This window comes from Electrophorus electricus, chromosome 2 (genome assembly GCF_013358815.1).
Source record: "Electrophorus electricus isolate fEleEle1 chromosome 2, fEleEle1.pri, whole genome shotgun sequence".
Lineage (NCBI taxonomy): Eukaryota > Metazoa > Chordata > Actinopteri > Gymnotiformes > Gymnotidae > Electrophorus > Electrophorus electricus.
This window is the reverse complement of record NC_049536.1, coordinates 32,685,000-32,702,499: the sequence shown is the minus strand read 5'-3', so window position 1 is coordinate 32,702,499 and position 17,500 is coordinate 32,685,000. Positions and strand designations below refer to the sequence as shown.

Sequence of the window (17,500 nt, the reverse complement as noted above, 5' to 3'; positions counted from 1 at the left end):
TACTATAGACAATGAATGTTAACTGTGATGTCCATTACACCAAATAAAATGGCATTTGTGAATGATGGATAAGGTGCACAAAACCTTTCATAGGTAATTTTATGCACTCTGCAGTGTGCAATAAATATTCTGATGATGCAGAAGTATGAAGATAAATGCTAATAAAAGGTTTTTGAGTAAGGAGGAAAACGCTGTGCTGGGCCTTTAAGTAAAGTTATCATCATGAAATTTTATGTTTTGTTTAGTCAATGATAAATTGTAGATTACTGGATTTCAAACACTCAGTGACTGACACTGGATTGTTCTCATGTTATATCCCACAATCGTTATCAGATGATAAACCCCTGCTTACAGTCTAGTTATGAGGTCTTGGGAGTGGAGAACCCTGGATTACAATCCTTGTTTTAAGATACTGTGCATCCTTTATCGGCAGAACAATCTTTTGGCCAAGTTTTAAAAGAGAAGAATTCAATCTCTAATCTCAGAAGTATTTTTGATCCCTATATTCCAACAAATCCTCACAAGTTCTGTATGAAAAACTTTGTTCTATCTGGGATGTTTACACTGGTGAAACCAACCAGGCTGACAGGAGTGTAGGGTTTCTTCTCCAGTGCTGGGTAAGGGACATGTTGTGATGCGATGTGATGACTGCTTTTACACATCTTCTGAGTTGTGCAAATACTGGAGCTTGCGGGAGCTTGTTTGTGGCCATACTGGCTGGCACCTTTGGTTACGCGTCCCAAAACTCGTTAGAGGTTGTTAGAGTAATTAACTCTTGTTAGAATAATTACTCTAATATAATAATCTTTTGGATTAGGTTAAAGATACATTTTAATGGGTAATCAGTCATTTGTAATGAAAGTTACCCTCCAAGCCCTGGTTAAAAGGCAGTAAACTAAGACATGATCATTTTAAGGAATTTTAAAGAAACTGCACGGTTTTATGTGCCAAGGAGTCTTATATTGGGGATTAAAAGAAAAACATAAAACTTATGGCAACAACCAACCAAGTAAAAAAGCATTATTCTTGAAATGGATGAGACAATGGTACTAGATAAGGCTGTTGTGGCCAGTATACATGTATGTTGTACTGTAGTCAATGAAAACTGTCACACTGGTTAAGTCATGTTTACAGATTGTATCCAGTTGTCAAAAATGAATGGTGTTCTGTACAAAGCAATAATAATAAACTGTGGTGTTCTCACAGTGTCTGGTATATATTAATGTTTTGAAGGGAAACATATATATTAATAATATGAAAGGATATGAAGAATTCCTGTTCGCATATTGAATGGTGTCATTTTAATTATTTGAACTGGCTTGAACTTGAGGCGTGAGCCCAATGAATTTAATAACGCCACGTAGGATAGTCAAGGGGTTTTGAGATGCATGCAAGGGGTTTTTTTTAAAATAGTTTTAATGACTCATAATAAAGATACAAGGGGCAAAGCTACTTATTCGATTCTTTACAGCTTTATGACATTCATAAAAAAATAAACTGCAGGGATTATGTAGAACAAGTTGTGAAAGTACTTGAGTTCTGTAACATTAATTAAATGTTGCTTAAAATGGTAAATTAGCACAGATTTTTGAGGGTATAGATTTAGTTGCTGACTGGGTTTCTGTTTTTATTGAGTTGTGATTATTATTATTTGATTTTTTCTTTTATTCACCTTGCAGTGCTTCCTGAGGACCATAGGGGACTAAGCCTCATGGACGTACTTTTGAGATGTTAGTAGGGACTTTTATTTGTGTGCTATTCATAAATTATCAAATAAAATATTTTTGCCTTTCCTGATAGACAGCAGAGACAGAGGTCCTGGTCAGCTGAGAGCCTACTTTCAGCTTACTTCTCTGTTTTCACACACCCTCTGAGTCTGATTATCAAGGCAGAAAACTGTTGTAGAAGAATGGCAGGAAGATTGCTACCGCCTGCTGCCGATGTGAAAATTCAGTTCGCACGGTACACATTTGGATCGTATTTCTTAAGAACATTTGTAAAAATTATTGTAAAATAGAGGCGTAGTGTGATCCCCAAATTTTTATACACTGGCTATACACAGAGTGTATGTAAAGTATGCTTGAGTTTTTGTTATAAATGATATCAATGTGCAGTCTGCTCTGGATGTATGTTTATGCTTTTAGACATTTCTTTAAGGATGAGCAAAGCTTTGCATGGTGGCTTGACTGGCTATGCACTCATGCAAAGACTCTTCAAAGGTTGTTTTCTTTAAACCAGACTGCCACACTGGTAAAACCCACGTTGCCCCCAGTGAGGTTTAGGGCAATTATATAGTCAATACTGTGTACTGTGTTTTTGCACCGAGTGGTATCCTGCACTTTTACTGTGTCTCATATTTATTGTATTGTCTCTGCACTTTATGTTGCACCATGATTTGTGGAGGAGCAGCATTCATCCTGAGGTAGACTGTATATAGTCTGCATGGCAATAACAGCCAACTTGACTTGTAAGTAGACATTATAACGAAATATTTGATTCAATCACCTATTTCAACACATCCCGCATTTGTTCTTGGCTTGTTTGGAAGCTGCCCCGCTCTCCGTCAGCGGAAGGCTGCTGCCGCTGAAATGGTGGTGCATGCGGTTGTCCTACGTCATGGAAACTCAAGCCAGACGATCCATATCTTGTCCCTTATCCGTATTTGTAACCTAAGTTTTTACTCAAAAAAATGCCTCCCCTTTAAAGGCAGCATTTACCTAGAAAGGAGAAACCTTGAGTTATACAGTCACAGCATGCTCTAGAGGGCCGTTACAAGCCAAATGGGTTTCAGAGTAATGCAGAGCCCTTGCAGTATGCTGTGCAGGTAGGCACGGGGCTTTTCCACTCCGATAGTGGAAATCATCAGATAGCTTGCTATGGTAAAAGCTGTCAAGGGGGAATTGCTGAGATTTTGTTAGCCCTCATCCAGTCAGTGTTGCAAGGATTTTATTTATTTTTTTTAGAGTAAAGACCAGACGAAGACAGCACTGGAATGCACAGCTCCCAAAGTTGCGTCCGCCTTTCTCTGGTGCTGTGTTTCCCCCAAAGTATGGGAATGTAGGTGTGCACGTTTGTCTCACAGACTCACCAGAGGAATTCTCAGAGCAGGAAAGGAGCCCCGTGCCTGGCGGGGCCTGGTGGCACACATCTCAGTAGGATTCCCACATCATTCGGTCCTCCCCACTGAGACCGGGCCAAATGAGTGAGCCATTCCCAGGCAGATGTCAGGCGTTTATTAAATATGGACATGGCCTTTTGTCAGCTGGTTTCTGGTGGACTCGTTTCTCCTCTTGTGTAAAGTTCAGCTAAAGTTCAGATGGTGGCTGCACACATCTCTCATTTCCAAAGAGGAAGTAAAGGTTAGTTTTCATTTAGTTCTAACTGGTGTCAGGATCACTATAATATACACCCATTGACCTGTTTATTAGAAACATCTACCTTACAGTTACACCTCATAGTGTAGTGTTTCCGTATAGGATATTTGTCTGCTCTTACACACCTACTGCATCTGGCTATTAACTGATGAATCAAATCAGAAGTGTTTGGGCAGAAAAATCTACATATGCAGGGCTCTAGCCCTCCAGGACCAGAGTTTAATACCTCGGATTTACATATATTATTTGCATACGTACCTGATTTACATAGCCCATATGTGGCAATGCAGAGTTTGTGTTAGTGCTCTCCAGGGGCATTTTCATGGCAGGTAAAGATTCTCAGCCCTGCAACTTTTTTAACGAATCAGAGATGCAAAAACTCACAGGGGGGTTACAGCCAAACATCTGTGGCTTAAACCCTGAAGGCCCACCCCTAAAAAAACCCTGATCATCTCCTAACTCTTCACAGCATCACATCATAAGTCCACTATTGGCTGGATATTTTGGGGCAGTGGACCACTCTCAGTTCAGCAGAGGCAGCGATTTGCATAAAACACCAGCAAAACTGCTGCGCCCGATACCACTGTAACACCCACGATTGGACCACTGCCTTGTAATTGTCACGGCTACCACCCGAACAGCACTCAGCAGAGATCGTGTGGTCGGAAACGGTTTGAGTGTGTATGCGAATGGGATAAAAGATGGCTGACCAACACGACATCAAATGAGTTACAGTCTGTAGCTGTGCACCTATAAAGTAGACATCCCAGTTAAGTGGCAGTGAACTGGCCAGGGAGTTTGAACTGTGTGGCCGGAACAAAACTGAAAAGGAGCCCAGTTAATTCCACAGAGTGAATTATAGCCAGAGGTTTTTCTTATAGGCCATAAAGCAACTTTGTCACACAACAATACATTTTTTTTAATGTTTATAAACAAATGAAGGGCATGATATATTTTGAATAATCTTACCTGTCCAACGGGACAGTATTTGTTTGTTTCGTTTTCGTGAATATTTTTTTTTTAATGCACAAGAGAGTTTTTTTTACTCGTCTTCCATTGTGGTGTAATGTTCCATTTTAAGAGCGCTCGCTTCACATTTCCTGACTAGTACTGGGGCAGAACCAGAGGATAAGCAATTCATAACTACTGTTTTGCATAATTATGCTTTTGTCAGGAGCAAGCCTTGTGTCTTTTACTCATACATGGCTACACAGTTAAATTAGTGCAGTTCTTATATTATTTTGCCATCAGTAAGTAGATAATGATACAAACAGTTCTGTGAATACTCCAGTCTACGAATTCAGTTGAAATAACAGATTTTTTAAAATACCCATTTATCATATTCATCTTCTAATTTAAAAATGGTTAGGGGAAAAAAAGAGGTTTATTTAATCCAGGGTAGGTTTCTCAGAAGATTGCGTGGTATCCATGACAGCGAGAAAATACTTATAAAACAATGAAGAAAATGAAATTTAGGTTGAGGGGAAAACAATGTGTGGTAATGTTGCTTTGAGTAAACCATGTCGGAATACGACATTTGCGGAATCATTCTGGCGTTCCTAGAACGGCGGTTCTCAGCTGTTTTTATAATCAAGCCATTGCCACAGTTTCTCAGTTTGCAATAATCTTACTTTAAATTGAGTGTTTAGGGAATTGAATATGCCCTGTCAGTTAAATTTTAAACATATGAATGTAATTAAACTAAACCGTTTTCTGCTTGTATGAGCATAATATTTTAAGAAAAGAATGACACGCTGGCGTGGTGTAGGCTCTGAAAGGCCTAAGATCAGCATCGCTGAGTTTCTGCTAACTACCTAAAGGCCGTACCTAATCGCTCATACAGTGCACAGTAATAACTGCACCCGTCCATGCTCATCATACCTACAAGGCTGTTTATGTATTCAAGAACCACCACAGTTCCCAGTTAAATCTAGATCTCTGTGAAGAGCTAATTGTCCTTATCGAGGCCATAAATGTATATCATCTAGGTTTCAAACCCTGCTTTTCTTAGCTTTAAAACAAACTCCTCCAGCTGAGGAGGTGTTTTCTTCTTGGTGTTTTCTTTATCGCTCCTTTCAAGGCTGTTCTGTTCACTACATAAATATGGAAAAATCTGTACATGCTTGTTGTGCATGATAACGTTATCCGAATTGTGAATGTAGTTAGTGAAATGTGGTAATTGAGCCTGATAGGCTGATCCAGGGAGGCCTATAAGCACCACACAGGGAGTGATGATCAGAGCTTTAACGGCTCTCTATCTCGGCGATCCTGGAGAGATGACTGTTACACGTCTGTTTGATGGCTGATGTCTGTTGCACTCCCAGACCCTTTAACATCAGACGGTCCCTGTTCACAAACACGGTCTGTCCAAATGGCATTTTGTAACCAAGAATCATTAATTATGTCTATCCAAAGTGATGGAACCTACAGAGGCGTCTAGCTAACGTGGTTAGTCAAGCCGTAGGAGCACAGCCAAGGCAAAATCAGACAGTTTAAAATATGGGATGTCAGCGCTGCATATAATGAAAATGAATCACTTTAATTTCCAATCCTGTGTTGGATTTTCCTTCAGGGGCCTTGTAGCAATTTAGAAGAAAGAGAGGACCCTGGGGGGCAAGGTATTTACCTCCTATATATATTTCAAAACTAACTCTTTAAATTAGAGAAACAGGCTGCAAAACGTAGCTGAGCTGGTGCCAACATGTTAGTGTCCTTCAGCTGATACTGAATCAGTCCTGCACTCAGACAGTAGAAGTAAATGAGAATGACGGCTGTGTGTCTGCAGCTGTGTGTCCTGAGGTGTGTCTGTGATTGTGCGTCACAAGACCTTTCTAAAACCTCCACAGCACACTGTAATCTCTGAACACCCCCCGGAGTAGAACGGTCCTGATTACCGCTAATACAGGCCTGAAGGGAAAGAGGCAATCTTCCCACACCAGCGCAGGTCTACGGTACAGCAGCGAGCACTGCAGACAGTCTGCTAATGGGATGAAAATAAACCCATCTCCTGTATAATCATCTGAATTAGGGCTGCAGTTGAGTGCGAGCGCAGGTTGGCGGATGCAGGCGACACGGCTAGCGCTGAGGGCTAAGCTGCCCTTTCACCGAACAATAACCGCGCTTCCCCCCATTAAATCCCAGTCGTTACCCCGGTGAAGGAAATCACGATGCAGGCTTCAGATCCGCGCCAATGGCTGATGTCAACAGCGTGGCGGTGGCGGTGGCATGGCTCCTTCGTCCTGTTTGCTGCGAGAGGGATCGCCGGGTCCGCTACTGGACCTTTGACGGCCGCGGCAGAACACCGGTGCTGGGAACGGAGAGTAAGAGAAGGGCGGTTACTCCCCTTATTCTTCTCTCGTTCTCATCCTCCGGTGCACTCCGCTACCACAGCATCCAGTTATGACTGCGTACTTGTGGACCCATTTCCCTGAAATCCACATGAAAGCCAGACACTGCATTCACACAGTGCGGTTATGCCAAAGAATACATGACCTTGGACACGGAGCGGAATTGAATGCGCGTTGACTCAGGCGCAGCTCATTCTAACTTCATTTCAGGGATTTAATGTGGGATTTCATTTAATAAGAATACTTCTAAAATGCTGGCGTGTAACTGGGGCATCCGCTTTGGCACTTCCTTTTGTCCTGGCCTTTTGGAACAGTTCATTCATTACTCTCCTCTGGATGAAGGGGGTATGTCTGTTCTATCAGTCAAATTGCCCACAGCTGCCTTTCATGAGAAATTAATTTTCCGTCCTCAATAGCTTTGATTTTACATTGTTTGAATGCTGTCTTTCAAATACTGTATGTTATCACTTTAGACTGCCATCTCGCATTTACATTTGTAATACACGGAGCATTTAATCTGCTACATTTCCTCACTGAATCATTGAGTTTATTTTGCTGTGCCTATTCCAAGCCAATAGTGCATGTAATATTCTGATCAGGAGATATCATCCCTCAGCCTGGCTTCGCAGGGTTAAATAGAGTTATGTCGTATAACTACAGATTAGAGGATAGTAGGGGCTGGAAAAACAGGATTGCAAAATGTAATGGTAAAATAGTGCAATACACACCATGGACATCCACAAATCAAAATCCCAGTTTTTGGTTTAATGGTAATGGTTTAATGGTCTCATGGCTACAAGACAGTCAAAGTTTAGTTTATGTTCATTAGTGCTAAACCAAAGTACACCAATCTTACACGCAGACAGATGTCTCCTCTGAGCTGACGCATCAGTATTTTAGCTACCGATCATTATTCCTTTACTCAAATCCTTTTTGGAAACAAAAACAAAGAACTTTTAATAGTAAGATGAATGCCACTTCACTATATAAAATTGCATCATATGCTACCAATACAGCTCATCTTGGCAGACCCTGGGTAAACCTCCCTCAGTGACAGACCCTGGGTAAACCTCCCTCAGTGACAGACCCTGGGTAAACCTCCCTCAGTGATTGACCCTGGGTAAACCTCCCTCAGTGACAGACCCTGGGTAAACCTCCCTCAGTGACAGACCCTGGGTAAACCTCCCTCAGTGACAGACCCTGGGTAAACCTCCCTCAGTGACAGACCCTGGGTAAACCACCCTCAGTGAAAGACCCTGGGTAAACCTCCCTCAGTGACAGACCCTGGGTAAACCTCCCTCAGTGAAAAACCCTGGGTAAACCTCCCTCAGTGACAGACCCTGGGTAAACCTCCCTCAGTGACAGACCCTGGGTAAACCTCCCTCAGTGATAGACCCTGGGTAAACCTCCCTCAGTGATTGACCCTGGGTAAACCTCCCTCAGTGACAGACCCTGGGTAAACCTCCCTCAGTGACAGACCCTGGGTAAACCTCCCTCAGTGACAGACCCTGGGTAAACCTCCCTCAGTGATAGACCCTGGGTAAACCTCCCTCAGTGACAGACCCTGGGTAAACCTCCCTCAGTGATTGACCCTGGGTAAACCTCCCTCAGTGACAGACCCTGGGTAAACCACCCTCAGTGAAAGACCCTGGGTAAACCTCCCTCAGTGACAGACCCTGGGTAAACCACCCTCAACGTCTCTGCAGCTTCCTAATAGATGTGATGATGGCTGACATCTCCAGGTTTTATTCTCCTCTCCTGCTTCACATATCCTATTTTTATAATGCTAATAGCGCAAGCCAAGAGGCAGCATTGTACCATGAGCTGTTCACCATGCAGCTAGGACCCTCCATGCAGGCCTGCGCTCATAATGAGGTTCTGTGGTTCAGGCCCACAAACTCCCCGACGCCTTTAGATGCTATTACTCCTCTCCAGAGGGCCTCTCGCCTCACAGGTTAGAGATCATTCAAAGAAGCGGAGAGGGAAATATAACGTTGGGAATCAGCACTTTTATTGTAATCATGCATCTGATTAGATGGGCCTCTTATTCACAGCCATCAGCCTGAAGGCTCTGTCCAGACTGTGAAAGAAGACAACAGTGCAGAATAACACTATTTACCAAAATAACATTCTTGTCTCTAGCAGGCATTTCTCAATGGTTTGATATATTCAGACTCATTTCATATCTCTGCAGTGCCTTCATTTCACAGATGGAAACATTGGCCATAAGTTGCTTATATTAGCCTGGTAGCTAACATGACCTCCACTGAAAGCATTTTCCTCTAAAATGCTTCCTTTGCCCTTCTTCCTTTGCCCTTGATGCGATCTGTATTTTCTTCTGCTACAAGTGTAACTATGTTCGTGGTATGGCACTCACTTACACCTGGCAGTTAATCATGTACATTTGTTTGTTCAGTAGCAATACATGCAGAATGCTGGGTGTGTTACTAAACCTGCTGCAGCTTAGAAATAAGCTTCTAAAGAATGCCTTTGTAGATCGTAGCTAATTCATTTGTTCCTCCCGCCGATTCCTCCATGTGGAAATGACTGTTATTGCTACAGTGTGGCTTTGTATCATGTGAAATACAGGTAATTTCTCTCTGAAACCCATTTTATTGTCTCACTCATGTGATTGCTTTGTTTCCATATAGGGCAAATCAGCAGACAGCCGTACCCAAATTGGAAGTTCAATTTTCGACATGATCTTGCCTGAAGGTAATAATGTCGAGGAATATTGGTTTGAGGTTTTTGTCTTATTAAAACAAATGTGACGGTGATAAGCTGAGAGAGCAGGCAGCAGGGCAGGCACTGGAGAGGCGTGCCCCCCCGCCGAAATGCTTCCATTTCCACGCCACTTTCCCACAAATGTCGGCTGCTCCGCTTGAAGACAAATGTCAGCACACTTTGGAAAGTTCTCCTTACTAGGTGCTTACAAAGAAATAGGTTCCTTCTTGTGTTAATGGCTCTGTCATAAAGCTGTCAGAAATTTTGCGAAAGACTGACCACGGAACGGCACTGATCCATGATGTGCTGTGTTTCTGGAGGAAACGTTGCTTCTGGCACGAATGTGCACAGGAATGGGACGCATGTTTAAATATGCATTATGTGAATGCTATATTAACCTACTGGTTCGCAGTACTACTGGTGGCGGTTTTACTTGAAGGGGCAATATTTTATGTTCATTAAAATATAGTTAGGCAATCTGCCATGCACAGCCATAATAGTCCAATGACAATGTCACCCACATTCCAAATGATAGAATCTGTATACTTGTTCGGTTGGGACAGGACTTTAAAATAAACAGCAGTGGATTTGATAGGCGAGTAGCCGTGTCGTGGCTACATTGTTCCAGAGCTGTGTTGTGGAGGAGACCCTCAGATAGCAATCAGCTACAGCACCATCTGCTCTGGCCTAATGACTACCTGCTACAGCTGAAAGGGAGGGAGGGAGAGAGGCAGGGAGAGGGGGAGGTGGAGAGAGGGGGAGGTGGGGAGGGAGAGGGGAGGGAGGGGGGGAGAGAGGGACAAGAGAGAGAGAAGAGAGAAAAAGAAAGTGATGGAAGCAAAAAGAAAAAGACGTAGCAGAGAGACAGAGAGAAGGGATCAGCCTGGATAGAGAAGGAGGTGGGGAGGGAGAGGGGGAGGTGGAGAGGGAGAGAGGGAGGTGGGGAGGAAGAGATGGAGGGAGAGGGGGAGGTGGGGAGGAAGAGGGGGAGGTGGAGAGGAAAAGGGGGAGGTGGAGATGGGGAGGTGGGGAAGGAGAGGGGGAGGTGGGGAGGGAGAGAGGGAGGTGGGGAGGGAGAGAGGGAGGGAGAGGGGAGGTAGAGAGGGAGGGAGAGAGGCAGGGAGAGGGGGAGGTGGAGAGAGGGGGAGGTGGGGAGGGAGAGCGGGAGGTGGGGAGGAAGAGGGGAGGGAGGGGGGGAGAGAGGGACCCTCTTAGACATCCTCTCATTACGTATGGAGCAGGGGAGATTTGGGCTGCTTTTGCAGACCGAGAAACACAGATGATCAGATTATCAGAAACACACACACACACACACACACACACACATATGCATACACAAGTGATCGTGCATTAGGCAAAGCTAAGCAGATTGCATATTTGGTGGCCCAGTATATTTATGCTAACTTCATTTATGTAGAGCGCTCTATTCCATGTAAGGACCTTCCGGGTCTAAACTAACAGTCACTTATTTAGGCCAAGTTATGGGAGAGTGTGAGTGCAGTCTGCCATTAGATGCTCTAAAGTACTCGTGGGCATTCAGGCTTTTTGCAGTGTTCTGTAAAAACAACATCTGTCTATACCGTTAAAGTTCTACCTCTTGCCACACTGTTTGTTACGATTACACATTTGTTATGTGTAATTTGTCACTTATATGTGTAATGTATGTATGATAACGCAAATTCATGAGGCATACGCAAATATTAGCTATTTCAACACTAATCCCACAGTGAGACATTGTGAATTCCAGTCCATGTATCTTTCCACACAAACACACACACACACACACACACACACACACACACACACACACACACACAGACAGAGAGAGAGAGAGAGAGAGAGAGAGCACTGTAGTCCCCAAAGTCCCCACTCATCAGTCTCATCATCAGTTGTTTCCATGACTGAAGTAGGGGCTTCTGTGCTTCAGGGTTTTTTTTATATAAATAAGAGATAAAAAGAAAAAAAAAAAGTGTTTTTTAAAAATCAAAACTATAAAACGATCCATCTGTTTCTTGGGCATTGCTGATATAGTCCAGGTCAAAGCTCTGGTTGTCTTGTGTTGTTCAGGAATTGGTTGGTTAATGTTCTGTGTGGGTTTCACTTAAATGCATATTTTACGTACCTCGTTGTAAATGCATCGTACTTGGTTTTGGAAACGGCTGCATATTCAGCGGTTTCAGACGCTGATGTGGTCAGGCAGCTTGAGTCCTCACCAGCTGTTCAGAGCTTCACTGCCCTTCTCCTATGAACGTGTGAGCTGGCGACCGTTCTGACGTTGAGGAGGTTGTGATGCCTCCAGAAAGAGGCAAATGCCCAAACACTGGTGTGTAATTAAAAAGCTTGTGCTCAGTACAGCTGAATAACATGAGGACACCAAAACAGAGTAAAATGGTGTTAGTTTTGGTCTCATTGGCTCGGGCATTAATTAGTCTCTCATCATAAAAATCCCCACGAATCTTAAGACAGGCCCTTGAGAAATAGATCATTTTACAGTATAAGGGGTTTTACAATGTAATAAGGCGTGTGCTATAAAATAAAAATGATGCTAAAATCTGTGCGTGAGTGACAAAGACGACAGTAAACGCTTTCATTCACATGACTGAAGCTGCGATTGTAATCCGGGTGCAAGGGGTCCCGGGAGAGGAATAATTCTCACTGTGTGAAGGAGGCTGTTCCTGTGTGCCACCTCCCTGATCTTTTAACAGCAGGCTGGCTTATCAGGATTACGCCTCCATACTATACTGTTCCGTGTAGTGGCGGCACCCAGAGCCAACAGGGAAAAAAAGAAGGGACAGTTGCACAAACGCAGACGGCCTCGTGAGCAATATCTTCCGGATCAGGTGGCGTATTGCATTCCCTTCCTCGGCGGAAAGTTCATGTTTGTATGGCGTTTCAATTCCAGTTTCCACACTGTTGACATTTCCTGCCGGATGGGGATTTGCATTCCAGAACGATACACTATTCAGAGCTGATGGATGCGGCCGCGTCTTATTGCAGAGCGGTATTATACGTTGTGATGTAAAATAGCTCAGCACCGCCTGTGTACATCATCGCAAGCATCGCTCATTTGATTCGGTCTTTTATAGTAATTGCATCAGAAGCCCTCGCTGTGAGATCGTAGCTCAAGCTGTGGCAAAGAAGAATGAAGGTGCATGACGCACGTTGGTCCTCAGCTGTTAACCACATCTCCTCTGCTTAGAAAGCCTAGATGTGCAATAAAGAATCTCTTGAAACGCTGCATGCTGCGTTCGCTGGGTCCTGGTTTTGATCTGCTGCCTCCTCTTGCCCAGCGGACCTGGTTTGGAGGAGCGCAGGAGCGCAGGAGCTTCGGCGCAGCAGCCCGGCTGGCGTGATGGTGGAGGAGGATCGGCTCCGCCTCACCTCCTTGGTCATCCCGTTTAAACGCACTCGCCATCTGGCAGCTGGCTCATGCCTCAATGAAATATCAAAGCAGAACTGATGGTGCTTATTTACACTGACCTTTGCACTTGCTTGTCATTCTTCCTTAATCTTCATTCTCTCTCTCTCATTCTCGCTCTCTCCCTCTCTCTCTCTCTCCTCTATTTCTTGTAAATTGTTCTATTATAAGCATTTTAAGATGATACCTCATTACTCATATCATGATATATCGTTGGCAAAGGCCCAATAAGTCCCTGGCATTCTGCCTTCTCCTCGAAGCCTTCCTCGTAGAGTTTGATGGGGGGTTATCACAGTGCATTTGAGGCATGCGAAATCCTGTGTTTAAAAAAACAAATAAAAAAAGCTTATTTTCACCTTGGTTGGTGTCCTTAGGAAATGCTGGTTCCCACAGCACAATTTTTGAAAAAAATCTAAGCGCTCCTGGTCATGTGCAATGTTCTAGAGGACAGACTCACTTTGTGGGAGATTAATCTTCTCTTCCTTCATCACAGGAATTGCAGTCAGGGACCTCGTTAGGCAGAAAAGGTTCATAGAGCTAATGTTTTTTCAGAGGACTCACTGAAATATGTGCACTAATGATATACTATGTATACACACACACACACACACACACACATATAGTTGGATTATATAATTATCTGTCTCATCGTGATTTTAGTGGTAATGCTTTTGTTTTGTTACCGCTCCATATAATGCATTTCCAGAACCACCAAGACCTTTGGAATGGATCGTTAATGCAAATTAACATCAGCAACATTTGCATTTTACATGCGGACAAGGTTTGCCCTCTCACCTGTTCATTAAAAAATAGTTCACTTGTTATCAGCCCACTCTTGGTAAAGAAGGAACATCAACTAGTTTGGTGTTTCACATAAGTGCCGTTCCAGTTCTCATGTTATCTCTCTGTTGGTGTTTGTTTGGCGCTTCTTCTGTGCGTCTGTGGCTCTAGCACCTGTAATTAACGGTGTCTCGCTCACCCTTCGCTCTGCCATCAATCATGAATGTGATTGATGCCCGGAGAAGTGAAGGGATGGAGAAGCTTCTCTAAATGCCCTCTCTTCAAAGCCAGGAGAGACGCGGTGGGGCTCCGCCCCCTGAGCCTGGCACCAAGGAGATTAAAGTGTTTAATAATGTGATGGTGAAATTAAAAAGACATTGTGAGTGCATAGGGTACAGATAGCTAATAAACTAATACTGTTTAGGGGTCTTGGTCAATCCCAGATTAATTATTATCTTCGTGAGGACTGTACCATTTGCATCTATTTGCATGAAGTGCAATATTAATTTAAATATAGTGTATATATTTAAAGTAAGTAACTGCAGTAAGGTGAGTAACTGTCATGTACTGCAGTAAAATGTGTAAAACTGTAGTGAAGTGTACACACACACACACACACACACACACATAATATTAATATAGGTGAGTAACTGCAGTGTACTGTGGTAAGAGATGAAAAGATATTCAAAACTGTAGTAAAGCACACAGAGTTTCCTGGGAAACAGAACATTTCGGACAGAGGTCCTTCATCAGCTGTATACGCAAAGTGCTACTAAATTAGGAAGAAGAACCAGTTTATATATAAAGAAGTAGATGTTTAAATCATAACACTCATTCCATGGGGTTCTAAAGATACTAGAGTGTAGATCAGTTCTTTTTCTTTGAGTTTCCTAAATTCATTGCTGCCATGGCAACAACTGGCAATGCAAACAAATAATGAAATGTCCATTAATATTAAAACGCCTTGCAACTGAAAAAGACAAATCCTTAATTCTGATGGTCCGAAGGTGTTCAACAAACCAATCAGCGAGCCTTCTCTGGGTTTTTCCAACGTAAAGCTGTCTACATCTCTTGCAACTTATACAGTAGACAACTCCTGCCATGATGCATGAGGAGGAATGGGGGATGACAATTGATCCTTTTGTGCCAGTTATTTTTGTGGCTGTGTTAATAAATTCACATGTTGCACATCTAGAGTGGTTGCAGGACACAGTAGCACAGTTACAAATGGTCATTTATCTCACTCTCGACAAGCATGTCTTTGACATTTTTGTCTCTTCTGTAGGAGGATCCTTAAAAAGGGATGCAGTTGCTAATATTTAAGTAGAATATTAGCCACTATTTCATTTGTAGATTGATAAGTGAGTACCAAAGGAATTCTTGTTGTGTTAAAAGTCAGTGCGTCTACTCTCTCAACAGGTAAAACACCAGCAAAGGCATCATCTGTGTTATCTTTAGGAAATCCACAATTATGAAAATATTCCCACATTTCCATGCTTTTCTAGAGGAAGTCTTCAGTCTTACTGCAAATGTGCTTAAGTCTTAATAGCCATGAATAAGGGAGGGCGTTTTTACAGGCCTTGGAATGTGGAGTAGTACTGTAAATAAAGAATGATAATTCGTAGGTTTATAATTGATGGTGGAATTTAAACCAGAATTTTCAGACTTTAACTGAAACATATAAAAGAGTTATCCTCATGCTAGAATGTGCTGTATTCCATGTATACTTCAGAGGTGGATGGAACCTGGAATAGGAAGAAATAAACAGATGGAGTTCAAATGTGAATGTAGCAGCACCAAAAATGGAATCAATGTATCTCAGGAATACTAATGGCAATAATAATAACAACAACAACAACAACAACAATAATAATAATAATAATACATTTCATTTATATAGCGCTTTTCAGACTCAAGGGTACAGAGCCAGTATATTGTTTTCAGGTCTTGCATATACAATTTATGTTTTTGAGATGTGTTTTAATTTTGAGTTTGTGAGCAAAACAAGAAGTTCAAAACATAACTTGTTTGATGTTCTACGGTGCTTTCATCTGTGGTTTTGATTGTATTACATACCCTCAGACATCACATAGAGCCGTGCCGATTTATGCTAAGTGCATTGTTTGCTTAGCGTTCGCTACTCGACTTTAATTGAATGAAGGTGCTGTAAATTGCGTAATCACTGGGAGCTGCATATTTGGGGCGGCTCCATCTGCCACGGTCCAGTCGCAATTAGAAACAGTGTGAGTGGCGTCTGCCAGCCTCCAGATGCCTGTTAAACCTCGGAGAGTCAGCCCACTCAGGATGACGAGATGAGGAAAAGTTTGTAACACTCGTAACAGCTCCAGTACACGCTGAAGTAACATCTAGATAGCTCGTGGTGCATGCATGTGAATCAAATACAGACGCATCGAAGGAAAGGCGCGGACGGAATGACGTCACAGTCCAGGCACGGCATGGCGATGATGTGCAGCGGGTAGCGGGTCCTCTCCGTCTCCTGGATGACTATGGACGTATGCATGTCTCCTGGAAGACGTATGCGCGTATGCATCCCAGAACGCTGCTGATAAAAGAAGAAAGCCGCCTGCTCGCTGCTCTTCGTCGATACGCGTGTCCTCGGGAGCTTTTGTGTAGTTGGACACCGATCACCCACTTAGGCAGATGGATGGCCAGCACTTCCGACACTTTAACTACATCGCAATCAGAGTCGGCTGACTGCGATCAATCAGAGAGTGGTGATAAAAGTCTGCAGGCACCTTGCAGGCAAACCACTCAGTGTACAATGTCCAGAAAGGGGGGATTTGAGTCTTCAGAGAAGCCTGGACAAGGCTTGGATTGGCCATATTGCATTGGGCCCGACATATGAAGAAGACCGCGGGGGGGAGCGTATGTGGAGGTTAGCTGGGTCAGCCAGAAGAGGCTCACACTTAGAATGGCAACACTGCATTGGCATCAGTGTGAGTCCGGCTGTTTGATCTTTGCTGATGTAAAATAATGGCCTTATTGGAAACTCAATTCCATGTTGTATCTAGAGGCTTGAAATAATCAAAATATGATGAATGGCTGCTGACTATGAAATGAAATGCACTATTGACCACCTAAGCTTTTCAGGTTTAAATCAAGCTTTGCAGTGCTACATGTGCAGGCAGAACGATACACCCAAAAAAAAAAAAAAAAAAGAATTTCACATCCTTCTGAGCTGTTGTTAAATCGCTGGCAATCACTCTGAGCAGTAAGTGTGCAGTGTGTGCAGCTCAGCTGGTGCCATTTTAGAGGCTTTCCAGCACAGCAGTATGGGAGCTATGGAGGCTGATGGGCCTGAAGTGGTTCTCTCTGCAGGGTGAGTCAGGTTGGGGGTCTCTCCTCGCTCACACACTCGCTCACAAACTCTCTCTCTTTCTCTCTCGCTCACACACACACACACACACACACACACGCACACACACGCAAGTATCTATCTCACCGATTACTCCCCCCCCCCAGTGGCTCATCATTACAGCGGTAGGTCCACTACTGAGGCACCCCCTCATTGGCTGAGAGATGAGTCTCATTGTTTCAGACGGGCCTAATGATTTATTTACTGCCTCAGCCAAGCCCGACTTAAAATTAGCAACAAACGACTCCTGCGGCCAGCACCCTCTCACTAGCATCACCCCTCCCTCCCAAACCCCACTCCACCCCACCCTCTGAAAGCCCCTACAGTGCCTGAGCCATCGACCTGTCACAGACGTAGACCACCAGGCTTGGCATCCACTAAACAGCCCATCACCACCACCACCCGTTAGTGTTCTCCCTCGCTGCGGAATGCCGATATCACTCCACTTTAAAGACTCAGCCGCCACAAGCTATCCGCCCCA

At 43.5% G+C, this 17,500-nt stretch overlaps 1 protein-coding gene across 2 annotated transcripts in view; it reads left to right on the top strand.

Annotated features, from left to right (window-relative positions):
* The window catches only part of b3galt1b (UDP-Gal:betaGlcNAc beta 1,3-galactosyltransferase, polypeptide 1b), a 70,292-nt gene that overhangs the window by 41,812 nt on the left and 10,980 nt on the right, over positions 1 to 17,500 (top strand). Inside the window, exon 1 of one of the 2 annotated variants that reach the window (XM_027010245.2) lies at positions 9,395 to 9,436. The exons of the other annotated variant lie outside the window; for it this stretch is intronic. The gene's annotated coding sequence lies outside the window, so the exon portion shown is untranslated. Of the gene's footprint in view, positions 1 to 9,394; positions 9,437 to 17,500 lie in introns of those variants that run through there. 2 annotated transcript variants of the gene reach the window in all.